Source organism: Heterodontus francisci, chromosome 11, assembly GCF_036365525.1.
Source record: "Heterodontus francisci isolate sHetFra1 chromosome 11, sHetFra1.hap1, whole genome shotgun sequence".
NCBI lineage: Eukaryota > Metazoa > Chordata > Chondrichthyes > Heterodontiformes > Heterodontidae > Heterodontus > Heterodontus francisci.
Window position 1 is genome coordinate 58,741,060 of NC_090381.1, and position 12,399 is coordinate 58,753,458.

A 12,399-nucleotide genomic window follows, 5' to 3' on the forward strand; every position below is an offset into this window, starting at 1 on the left:
CGCTCCACTGGTCGTCTGGCCCCAGCTACCTCACCGTACAGAAGGTCCTTGGGTATGTGACCACCTTCCATCCTGCGGTTGTGTCCGATTCACCGAAGCCGCTTCTGTTTGATTAGTGCCAACACACTTGGGAGCTCTGCCTTTGCGAGGACGGCCGCATTTGTGATTTTGTCCTGCTAGGTTATACCCATAATGCGCCGCAGACAGTGAAGATGGAAATATTGAACTTCTTTTCCTGGTAGCTGTAAGTCCTCCATGTTGTCCAGCCATACAGCAAGATTCTGAAAACACAGGCCTTATAAACCATCAGCTTGGCCCTAAGGGTCAGCTTGGCATTATCCCATGCATCTTTCATGAGTCAGCCAAAGGAGGTAGGTAGCTGCTTTCCCTTTGTGTGTATCGAGCTCTGCATTAAGGGACATATTGTTTGTCACTGTCGACCCAAAGGAGTAGATTTTACTAACCACTTTCAGTGGGGTGTTACTGAGTGTGATCGGCGCAGAGATGCAACACCTTGTCCCAAGACCACAGTTTTCTTGACGCTTATCGGCAAGGAGAACAAGTTACAGGCATGGGAGAGACAGTCCATGAGTCTTTGTAGCTGAGTTTCCATGTGAGCGACTAGAGCAGCCTCATCAGTGTAGAGAAGTTCTGAAGAAGGGTCACTGACCTGAAACGTTAACTCTGCTTCTCGCTCCACAAATGCTGCCAGACCTGCTGATAATTTCCAGCATTTCTTGTTTTTATATCAGTGTAGAGGAGTTCTTTGATCAGGATGCAATTTTTTTTGTCTTCGCTTTCAGCTTTGATACATTGTAGAGCTTTCCATTTGACCTTGTGTGCAAGTAGACACCTTCTATATCTGCAGGGAAGGCGAAGGCCAGAAGCATGGAAAAGATGCCAAATAGTGTGGGGGCTAGGACACAAATTTCACTCCATTCTTCAGTCTGAAACTGTCAGAAGTGGAACCATCAAACTGTACAGTGCAGTGCATGTTGTCATGGAAGGAGGAGATGAGACTGAGGAGCTGCGGCAGACAGCCAATTTTTCCCAAAATTCTGTAGATCCCTGCTCTGCTGATGGTGTTGAAAGACTTAGTGTGATCTATGAGACTAAGATAAAAGGGTATACTCTGTTCCCTACACTTCTCTTGTAGCTGGCGCATGGAGAAGATCATGTCCACAGTAGATCAGGTTGGCAAGCTGTAACTAGTGGATTGCCATAGGGATCAGCTGGGATCTCAACTATTTACAATCTATATCAATGATTTGGATGAAGGGACAGAATGTATGGTTGCTAAATGTGCTGACGACACAAAGATAGGTAGGAGAGTATGTTGTGAAGAGGACATAAGGTGTCTGCAAAGGGATATAGATAGGTTGAGTGAGTAGGAAAAGATTTGACAGATGGAGCATAATGTGGCAAAGCGTGAGCTTGTCCACTTTGGCCGGAATAAGAGAAAAGCAATATAATATTTAAATGGAGAGAGAGTGCTGAACTCTGAGATGCAGAGGGATACGGGTGTCCTAGTTCACGAAACACAAAAAGTTAGTATTCAGGTACAGCAAGTGATTAAGAAGGCAAATGCAATGTTGTTGTTTATTGCAAGGGGAATGGAATATAAAAGTAAGATGTTTTGCGATAGTTGTACAGGGCATTGGTGAGACCATATCTAGAGTATTGTGTACAGTTTTGGTCTCCTTACTTAAGAAAAGATATAATTGCACTGGAAGCAGTTCAGAGAAGGCAGAAGGTTCACTCGACTGATTCTTGGGATCAGAGGGTCATCTTATAAGGAAAGGTTAAACAGGTTGAGTCTGTATTCATTAGAGTTTAGAAGGATGGGAGGTGATCATATTGAAACATATTAAATCATGAGGGGACTTGACAGGGTGGATGCTGAGAGGATGTTTCCCCTTGTGGGAGAGACTAAAACTAGGGCGCACAGTTTAAAAATAAGGGATCTCCCATTTATGATAGAGATGAGGAGAAATATTTTCTCTCAGAGGGTCGTAACTCTGTGGAACTCTCTCCCCCTGACAGCGGTGGAGGCAAGATCATTGTACGTTTTAAGGCAGAGGTAGACAGATTCTTGACAAACAAGGGAATCAAAGGGTATCGGGGGTAGGCAGGAAAGTGGAGTTGAGTCCACAAACAGATCAGCCATAACCTTATAGAATGGCAGAGCAGAGTCGAGGGGCTGAATGGCCTACTCCTGCACCTAGTTCGTGTGTTTTTATACAGATCAGCTGGCACGGAAACTGCACTGTGCTTCTGGGTACACTCGGTCTGCAAGTAAATGGAGTCTTTTAAGTATGACCCTAGCAAAGGCCTTCCCCATGACGCTAAGGAGTGAAATGCCTCTGTAGTTGTTGCAGTCTCCTCTGTTATCTTGGTTTTTGTATGGTGTGTTGATTTTGGCATCATGCATCTCCTATGGAACAGAGCCTACTTTCCAGCAGAGAAGGAGAAGGTCATAAAGGTGTGGCAATTCATGGGACTTTCCGTGCTTGAGCAGTTCGGCTGGGATTCCGTCTTTGCCAGGTTCCCTTCTGTTCGCTAGACTGTCTATGGCCTTCTCGAGCTCCAGTGCTGAGGGTTCTTCATCCAACCCATCCATGACAGGAAGTAGAGGGAGAGCATCAAGTGGGGTGATGTCCGACTCACTGAAGTACAGCTTACAGTAGTGTTCAGCCCAGCAGAACATCTGTTTACTTCTGTAGGTGACTACTTCACCATCCGTTAACTTCAGGGGAGCAACTTTGGTGATGGCAGAGACAAGCGCCCGTTTGATTCATTCGTGCATAGCTCGCAGATTTCCTTTGTCACATGCAGTTTGGATTTCTTGACATAAGCTGATCCAGTGTTTGTTTGTGCATTATATCCCTGTCTTTTGCGTGGCTGTCTTTGGCTACTTTCAGGTCATGCAGTGGCTTAGCTGTTGGGTTTATATTGTGCATCATGTAGGCTTTGTTTTTTGCATCAATGACAGATATCATCTCAGCTGAGTAGGTCTCAAACCAGCCCCTGTGCACGTTCCGTCTATAACAAATGATGCTTCTGCTACTTCATAGATGATTGAGCTTAGTGACTTCCAAGCTTCATCGATGCCAGCATCAGTGCTTCCCGTTAAGCCTTTTGTGGGTAGCAAGCGTTATAGAGAGATACAGCACTGAAACAGGTCCTTCGGCCCACCGAGTCTGTGCCGACCATCAACCACCCATTTTTACTAATTCTACATTAATCCCATATTTCCTACCACATACCCACCTTCCCTCAATTCTCCTACCACCTACCTACACTAGGGGCAATTTACAATGGCCAATTTACCTATCAACCTGCAAGTCTTTGGCAGTGGGAGGAAACCGGAGCACCCAGTGGAAACCCACGCGGTCACAGGGAGAACTTGCAAACTCCGCACAGGCAGTACCCAGAACCGAACCCAGGTCGCTGGAGCTGTGAGGCTGCAGTGCTAACCACTGCGCCACTGTGCTGCCCCTGTTCTAGTGACAGTGCGAAGTGCTGGTATTTGGCATCATTGCTTATGCAAGGGATGTTGATACATGGTGGGGCATTGTGTTTGTAACTAGAAATTTCGGGGGTGCACCTTCACTCTGTTGCTGATAAGAGAGTGGTGGATGTCGCAACCTGAGCTGTGGTAGGTGCGGGTATGAAGAGCATTGGGCAGATCACGCCTCCTCCTGATGGCTGGGTCTAATTGATGCCAATGTCCAGACCTTGGGTGACGCCATGATACTTTGTGGTGATGTCTGCCCTGGAAGAAAATGTTGTTGATGCAGAGTCCATTCAGGGCATAAAGTTCAAGAAAGCGTTGTCCGTTATCGTTGATCTTGCCCACCCCATGACGACTGAGGCACATTGGCCATGAATCACTGTCTGCTCCAACATGTGCATTGAAGTCACCCAGGATGAACAGCCTCTCACCATTTGGGATGTTCCTCAGAACACCACCAAGGGAGTCATAGAAATGCTCTTTATTTGAGGTGCTGGCCTTCAGAGTCGGAGCGTAGACACATAAGGTTGACTGTGCCTCCATCAGATGATAGCTGCAGGTGTCCTGAGGTTGCTACTGGTTGCTCACTTGATTCCTAGTTAGAATTTGTCAACCTGAAAATGACCCATTTATCACGATTCTCTGTTTTCTGGTAGTTAGCCAATCCTTTATCCATGTTGATATATTACCCCAATACCATGAACTCTTATCTTGTGCAGTAACCTTTTATATGGCACCTTATTGAAGCGTTTTGGAAATCCAAATATACTACATCTATTGGTTTCCCTTTATCTCCCCTGCTTGTTACATCCTCAAATAACACTTCTAAGTTTGTCAAATACAATTTCCCTTTCATAAAACTATATTGACTCTGCTTGATTGTATTATGATTTTTGGAATGTCTTGCTATGACTTCCTTAATCATGGATTCCAGCATTTTCCCAATGACAGATGACCCAATAACCAGTCGCTTCAAAGTACATACAAGCAAGGTAGTAGTGTTCTATTCTAGAAAGCCAGTTAGTGAAGTATAGAACTAGAGCCAACCTTTACACACTTTATATTTCTTTACAGAGTTACATATTACAAGCATATATCTCCTAACCCAACAAACATAGTTTTCCCCAGTTCATGCCCACTACCTGCATATAACTAAACACAATTAATATACAATTAACAAGTAATGTGTTTACACTGTTCACCTGGAACTCCAATTCTCCTGCCCACGTTGCAGACATATGCAGACTTCTTCCACCAACAATTAAAATGTAAATGTTTATAGAACATGTGTAGCACTTTTTAAGTATTTTGCAGGTTTGAACAGTCATCAGAAAGAAAGTCTGAAGGAAGCTATGACCACTTTAAATATCTAGTTTGAGGCCACACGGGATTTGCACTCCATAGGAGTGAATACTATGGGTAGTTTTCTGATCCTTCACTGTGACATTGGTGGAAGAGCCACGGAAACAGTGGAAAATCATGGAGTAAATGCTGTTTTTCCATGGTTTCTGTGACTTTTCCTGAAAGTTACAGTAGATAAGTGGGAGTACTCTTGCAAACATTCACCCCTCCCATGTAGTGTAAATCAAGTTAGTGCGAGAAGATCTTCTTCAGGATGTCTTACACTGCCTCTCTCCAAAGCCAGGTTGGGCCTTGACTCAAGATTTATGCTTCAACTTTAGTTGGCCATACAGCAGAAAATGATTTGCAGTGTCATTAAAATTGCAGTGAAAATGCATTCAGATTTAATTTAGTTCGCTAAATTAGATTTATAATTTGACACACTTGGAATCTCACTCACTGATGCTGCTAAACGGTTATTTGTTTACTTTGCAAAAACCATGTCACAGGATCTGTGCTTCACAGCAATCTTCCAATGTTCTGCTTTACTAATTCCCCAAATAAGCTACCAAAGAGATATGAATGCAATTTATAGAACAGAGTATTAATAAGTTTGATGCCCCTAAAGTACACAGCATGCAATTGTTTACCTCAGCCCTGAAGAGAATGAGCCATGGTGTTACTGGATTCCAGAAATTCATCTCAGCCAACAGTACTACAAGAATAAAAACACTATGAGTCAGCTTGGGTGTCAAAAGTGTTACAGTAATGGTGCAGGGAAGCCACTTTCATGCAATTATTCATGTTTAAATTATAAGATTGAAATACTGTTCTTCCATTATAAATATGATGTTAGCATGAACCCAAGGCCTATATTCACAAAAGTTACTTACAAGTCACAGTTACCACATAAAGGCTTGTTCGCCATTCAGTTCCTTAGTAACCACTTCATTTAATTGAATAGTTCACACTGTTCTGCACATAATAGATATGCTAGTGTATATAAAGTAGATAGTTAAGGCAGCAAAATTATTACTTCTTTCAACCTATATAACCAGTTAATGACAACACATTTGTCTGGTCCAAGTGATGCAAATTAAGCAGCACATATTATACTGTACTTAACAATTTCCAAGTATTCAACTTAACATTTGCCATTGCTCGAGCTGAATTGGTGACATTGAAATGGAAATATCAAAGTGGAACAAGAAGAGGTTCTTTCCATATGAAGAATTGAGGTGATGGCTCGTAATCAAAAATTTCTCCTTGAACATTTACTAATATGGAATGTCAATTTAACATGACTTACACAATTGCTCTACAAGCTGAGAACAGTGCCTGTTTTGTTCATTTATTACTTTAATTACAAAAAAATTGTGTCTTTATAAACAGCCCAAATTGCAATTGCTCCAGTACAATAATACAATCTTCTAGAATTCAAGCAAATTGGTTTCTAGCCCCTATACACCCTATATTACATTTCAGGTTATTAAATAAGCCAGCAGTGAGCTTACAGACTCTAATCAGAATGCTTTACTATTCCTACATGATTAATTATGTTCATGTGTTGATAATTTTATTTTCTATGTAATGAGCAGCATGCAATCAACTCTACTCAAGTAAATAATGCATTAATGTTTTTCAAACTACAATTTATCTTGCAACTTAAGCCAATGTCATTTTCTTTTTATGAATATGTTGCATTAACTTTCCCCTAGGACTCACTGCTTCAGCATATCCATTAAAGTATTTTGGCTTTATTCAGATACAATGGCCAGGAAATATTGCAGCCTTACTCATACATGCATTGAAATTTATAACACAGGACACCATTTGGCTTATATGTCTGTACCAATCCTTTGCTAGAACAATCTAAAAGTAATCCTCCTGCCCTACTCTCCTCAAACCACTATCTCTTACACTGTTCCATGAAGCCATTGGCCTCTCTGACCCCAATCCTTTGGCATCTTCTTAGAAAAACATCAACCAAGCTCAACTTCACTCCCAGTCCATCACTAATGACAAGAATGTGCTCAATACCTTCTATAATTTGGTTTTATTCTTTTACTGTAATATATCTGTGGTAGTACAGACCAGAAAGTTCCAGCTTAAGTTCCTGGTTCAACTAATCTCAGCTTGGACAACATTTTGAGCTAAGCAGTGCAAAAATCAGCCATAGCTTCTGCTTCTGACACCATGCAGTGAGTTCTGCTAGAAGATTTGCATGCTTGTGTTTATGTGTGTGCGTGTATAGATGAATTGAGATGAGGTTCAGCTGCAATGTTTTCCACAGTTGAATAGCTGGTTGATATTTACTGCATAGACTCGTGCATGAAGAATAGTCACTTAGCTGATGTATTGGAGAGATGTCCATGACTATGACACCATGCCTTAGCAACAATCAACACTTTCAGGAGGAGAATCTATAAAAGGGGTAAAATGAGTTTCTGAGATGTTAAATCTATTAAGGGGTCAGTTAGCTCAGTTGGCTAGATAGCTAGAGTGCGGTACAGAATAATGCCAATCCCCATAGCGGCTAAGGTACTTCTTGAGGCCTGCTTCCTTGCCTTGTCCCATAGTGATATCAAAGCATAAGCCATGATTAGCAACTCTCAGACAACGAGGATGCTAGAGAGACAGAAATCTGTTAAAATGTACTAGTAACAAAACAAGGATTAATATTTTACATTATAAAGTGCTTTATGATGTTAAGATAAATACAAAGAAGGTCATTTGGCACATACTACCTTGCCCATCTAGAATATAATATTCACCCTACTGCTTCTTAAATGATTACAGTGTTTTTGCCATCTACTTCCCAATATGGAAGTCCATTCCATCTTTGAACACTGTGTAAAAAAGAACTTCCTAACATCAGTCCTAAATTTGATGTCACCTCTTTAATTTAATTCAAATCCATTTTATTCTTCTTTTCAAGCGAACATAATCAATTCCATGTTTATGACGACTTTCTTACTGGAGCCAAATAATCTTTGACCTAACCAGCTTTATGGGACAGAAATCAACTCGACACTTAAGTTAATGGAAAGCCTATTACTTAAAAGGTTCTGCAAAAATTGCAGTAGGGTCATAAGCTCTGCTTGGAAAAGACCCATTTACTGATGTAACTGTGATGAAAATTGTCGGTTCTATGATCACAATTAGAACACCCATCTGTATTTAAGAGCTGATACTCTGTTTCAGGGCAATGTTCATTTGTTACAGAAGGGAGACAGAAGCTGTGAATTTATAATTTGCTGTTTGCACTTTTGTGTGCTTTGGTTTGGATCACTGCCAGTTGCTGGAAGCTACTACAAAAGAGTTCAATAGAAAAAGTCTTCTTCTGTACTATTGAATACTATTTTTCCCTATCTACTGACTCCATCCCTCTCTCTGGCAACTCTCTGAGACTAAACCAGACTGTACATAACCTTGGTGTCATACGAGCTTCCGACCACGTATGCATGCCATCATTATGACCTACATCCACCTCTGTAACATCACCCGACTTCGCCCCTGCCTCAACTCATCTGTTGCTGAAGCCCTCATTCATGCCTTTGTTAACTCTAGTCTTGACTATTCCAATGGGCAGGCAAGGTAGGATGTGCCAAATGACCTTCTTTGTATTTATCTTATCACCACACAGCGCTTTATAGTGTAAAATATTAAGGCTGACTGGCCTTCCACATTCTACCCTCCCTAAACTTGAGGTCACCACAACTCTGCTGCCTGTGTCCTTACTCACACCAAGTTCCATTAACCTCTGTGTTCACTGACCTACATTGGCCCTATAAACTCTATTTATAAAACCTGTAAATTTGATTGGTCTTTTTCTGATTTTATCACACTTTAATGGAACTAGACATTTCAACCTCCAAGATCTCAGTTTATCAACACTCATCAGTGTCTTAACATTATTCTCAACCCTTGTTTTCTTCCCAAATTGTATTGCATTACACTTATTCACATTACAGTACATCTGTGACCTGTGTGACCCCTGGAGTACACCAATCGCAATGCAGTCCAAGCAATCCTGATAACAACTGGTTCCACAGCATCCCTTTCTGCAGACTTCGACTCTCTCATGGTCTGTTCACATAGTGATGTGTTAAGTCCTATTTCACTCAGTATGCTGGCTTCTTCCGCTCGATCAGCATCAACAGACAAGGCAAGGACACTTGCGGCATCATTGGGTACCTCTTCACTTCTGAGAGGCTAACTTCCATAATGGGGATGTAAGATTATAGGTTGCTAAAAATCACTAAACAGCATACTAATTGTTAGCATCTAGCTATTACAAGCTAACAAATGACTTGTTATTATAAACTAATATTTAGCTTTATTAGAATCCTTCTTTGTAGTATGGTAAAGTGGAAAACTTAGGAAATAAGGTACACTATGGACAAGATGTCAAGGCAGAGGAATTCTGGGAGATTATATGAAATTTTAATGCTTACTTGCAGCAAAAAGTGTTAGACCGTGAGAACAGACAGTGCTGCATAGTTTTGTCTCGTAGTGAGATAAGGAATCCTTGGAAAAGTACAAGCATTGAGATAAGGTAGTTAATGCAAAGAGTTTTTCCATGTATTAATTGCGTAAATGAAAAGGTTGGCATTCATCACAAAATGATCCTTGGTTGATTAAGGAAAACATCCTTGAATACAAATATTGGTAAGAGGGGAGGGTTAACTGGAAGGCTCCCAGAATAAATTGGCTTGCGACCCTGCTATTGCCACAGCAGAGAACAACAGCAAGGGATAAGAGAGAGAGAAAGCAAAAACTTGAAGACCAAAGCTGCAAGAGAAAGAGTTGTGCGCTCTGCCGTCCAGTCTCAAATATGGGTAGTATCTGTGTTAGACTGTTAATTACTGCCTGAGTTTGTTACTAATAGTTTATCTGAGAACTTAACAAACTTGTCCTTACCTTCATTGCAATAAAGTCGATTCACAACAAGCTGTTGTGCTGCCAAGTCTGTTCCCACCTTAGAAGGGGGTATAAAACTCCCCTACCTTATCAAAAATCTTACAGGCACTTTATGTTGTGAGCCACTTGCTGTGCAACCGGTTTTAAATCTGTACAAATAGCCGGAGCTTCCCTGAAGTCCTGAGAAATCAGTGGCAGAAGCCGCTTCTGTTGCTGTGCGTTTCTCAGATCCCCCTGCAGAACCATGCCTGGAGATGGGAAAGACCTCTGGTGCAAAGTCAGTGTTCTCATCATCCTTCAGCAGGAAGCTGTTAGAAGACGACGGAACTAAGCTAACACCAGAAGCAAATTTGGGACTCGGTATATTATGGCATGAAAGAGTTGGATGCTGATCACCAACAGGAGGTGGACACAGTGAATGATTGAGAGACTGCCCATTGTGAGGGAGAACCCGGAAAAGGCAGTGACAAGCTGTTGTGACCGAACTGCTGGTAGGTCTGGGTGCCACAGGGGGCCTTGGCTTCACCTTGGCGATTTTCTTGGGCTTTTTTTCTAAGGTTCATATTTCCCATCTTTGCTTTCAGAAGTTTCATTTTGTTCATAGGGATTGAATTCTCGAGTACCTGCTGTTCAGATGCAGACTCCTCAGATCATCATCTTCATCTGTATAAAGGTTGACCACTGAACATCCACTCAGGGACTCGAACAGTGGTCATAGAGTCAGAGTTATACAGCATGGAAACAGGCCCTTCAGCCCATCGTGTCTGTGCCGGCCATCAAGCACCTATCTATTCTAATCCCATTTTCCAGCACTTGGCCCGTAGCCTTGTATGCTATGGCATTTCAAGTGCACATCTAAATACTTCTTAAATGTTGTGAGGGTTCCAGCCTCTGCCTCTAACACCCCTTCAGGTGTTAAAGAGCCATCCCCTCAATCGACAACTCAAAAGAAATTCAACTGGTCACCTTCACAATACACTAGAAAGGTGACTTTGCTTGTCGGAAGGGATCTTATCCCAGATGTCATCTCGACTAGTCTCCATGCATTCAGCCATAAACCTGGTGGGATCTTCCATTGGGACCCTTCTGGTATTTATAGGTCCCTCTCTCATGGCGAGCACCAGTTTAAGAGTACAACCTTCTGAAATATTGTAGTTGTGTAAATAGTATTCATCCTCCAGTTCCAGATTGTTCCAGATCAGATGTTACTGTACTATGGGAATACCTTTGAGTCTTTGAATTTTGGCTTTCACAGAAAACACCATATCGAAAGGCAACACTCAGAGTTCAAAACAAGTCCCTGTGAGTGTTTCAATGAAAAGTTCCACTGTCTCATAAAACGGGAGTTTATAACTTATAGGAATGGAATTGTCCTCATTAGAGAAAGGAGGTTCCTTTTTGTTTTCCATTTCAACACATCCAGAAACTTCAAAGGACAACTTATGATGAAAGTTGTTCCCACGACAGCTGCAGACTGAAATCACATTCAAACAGCCATCAAGGCTAGCTAATGATAATCATGACCAAGCACTCATTCGGGCTCCATCGCTCGCTGCTCCCTCACATCTTTCGGCCTCAGCATTGACTGGAATGAGGCGCCTACAGCCAAGCCTGCTGCCCCTGAGAGAGAGGAAAAAACTTTGTGATGTGTCCGTGATTGTCTTCACTATGGAGGATACAAAAAACATTCCAGTAATAGCTGTAAATCAGGAGGTGGAAGGAAGAGAGGAATTTGGTGACATTACCATCACCAGGGAAGCAGCATTGAGCAAACTGATGGAGCTGCAGGCTGACAAGTCCCCAGGTTCTGATGGGCTTCATCCTAAGACCTTAAAAGAGGTGGCTAATCAGGTAGTAGATACATTCGTGTTAATTTTTCAAAATTCACTAGATTCGGGAAAGGTTCCATCAGTCTGGAAAGTAGCAAATATAACCCCTCTATTCAAGAAGGGGGGTGGGGGGGAAAGAGAAGGCAGAAAACAGGTAGCTATAGGCCAGGTAGCTTGATGCCTGTCATGGGGAAGGTGTTAGAATCGATCATTAAGGAGGTTATAGCTGGGCACTTCAAAAAACTCAAGGTAACCAGGAATAGTCAGCATGGCTTTGTGAAAGGGAAACCATATTTAACCAATTTATTGGAGTTCTTTGAAGGAGTAACATGCGCTGTGGATAAAGGGGAGCATGTTGACATCTTGTACTTGGATTTCCAGAAAGCAGTTGACAAGGTGTCACATAAAAGGTTATTGCGCAAAGTAGGAGCTCATGGTGTAGGGGCTAACATATTAGCATGGATAGAAAATTGGCTGCCCGGCAGAAAACAGAGAGTATGCATAAATAGGTCCTTTTCTGATTGGCAGGATGTGACGAGTGGAATCTGTGCTGGGGCCTCAACATTTTACAATTTATATCAATGACTTAGATGAGAGGAGCGATGGCATGGTAGCTAAATTTGCAGATGACACAAAGATAGATAGGAAAGTATGTTGTGAAGAGGACATAAGGAGGTTGCAAACTGATATAGATAGGTTGAGTGAGTGGGCAAAAATCTGGCAGATGGAGTATAATGTGGGAAAATGTGAAGTTGTTCACTTTGGCAGGAAGAATAAAAAGGCAAAGTATTA

The 12,399-nt window shown here is 41.9% G+C and overlaps 1 pseudogene; it reads right to left on the reverse strand.

Moving 5' to 3' along the window:
• Positions 1-4,220: 4,220 nt before the first annotated feature.
• Positions 4,221-11,187, reverse strand: LOC137375028 (AN1-type zinc finger protein 4-like; annotated as a pseudogene).
• Positions 11,188-12,399: the final 1,212 nt, after the last annotated feature.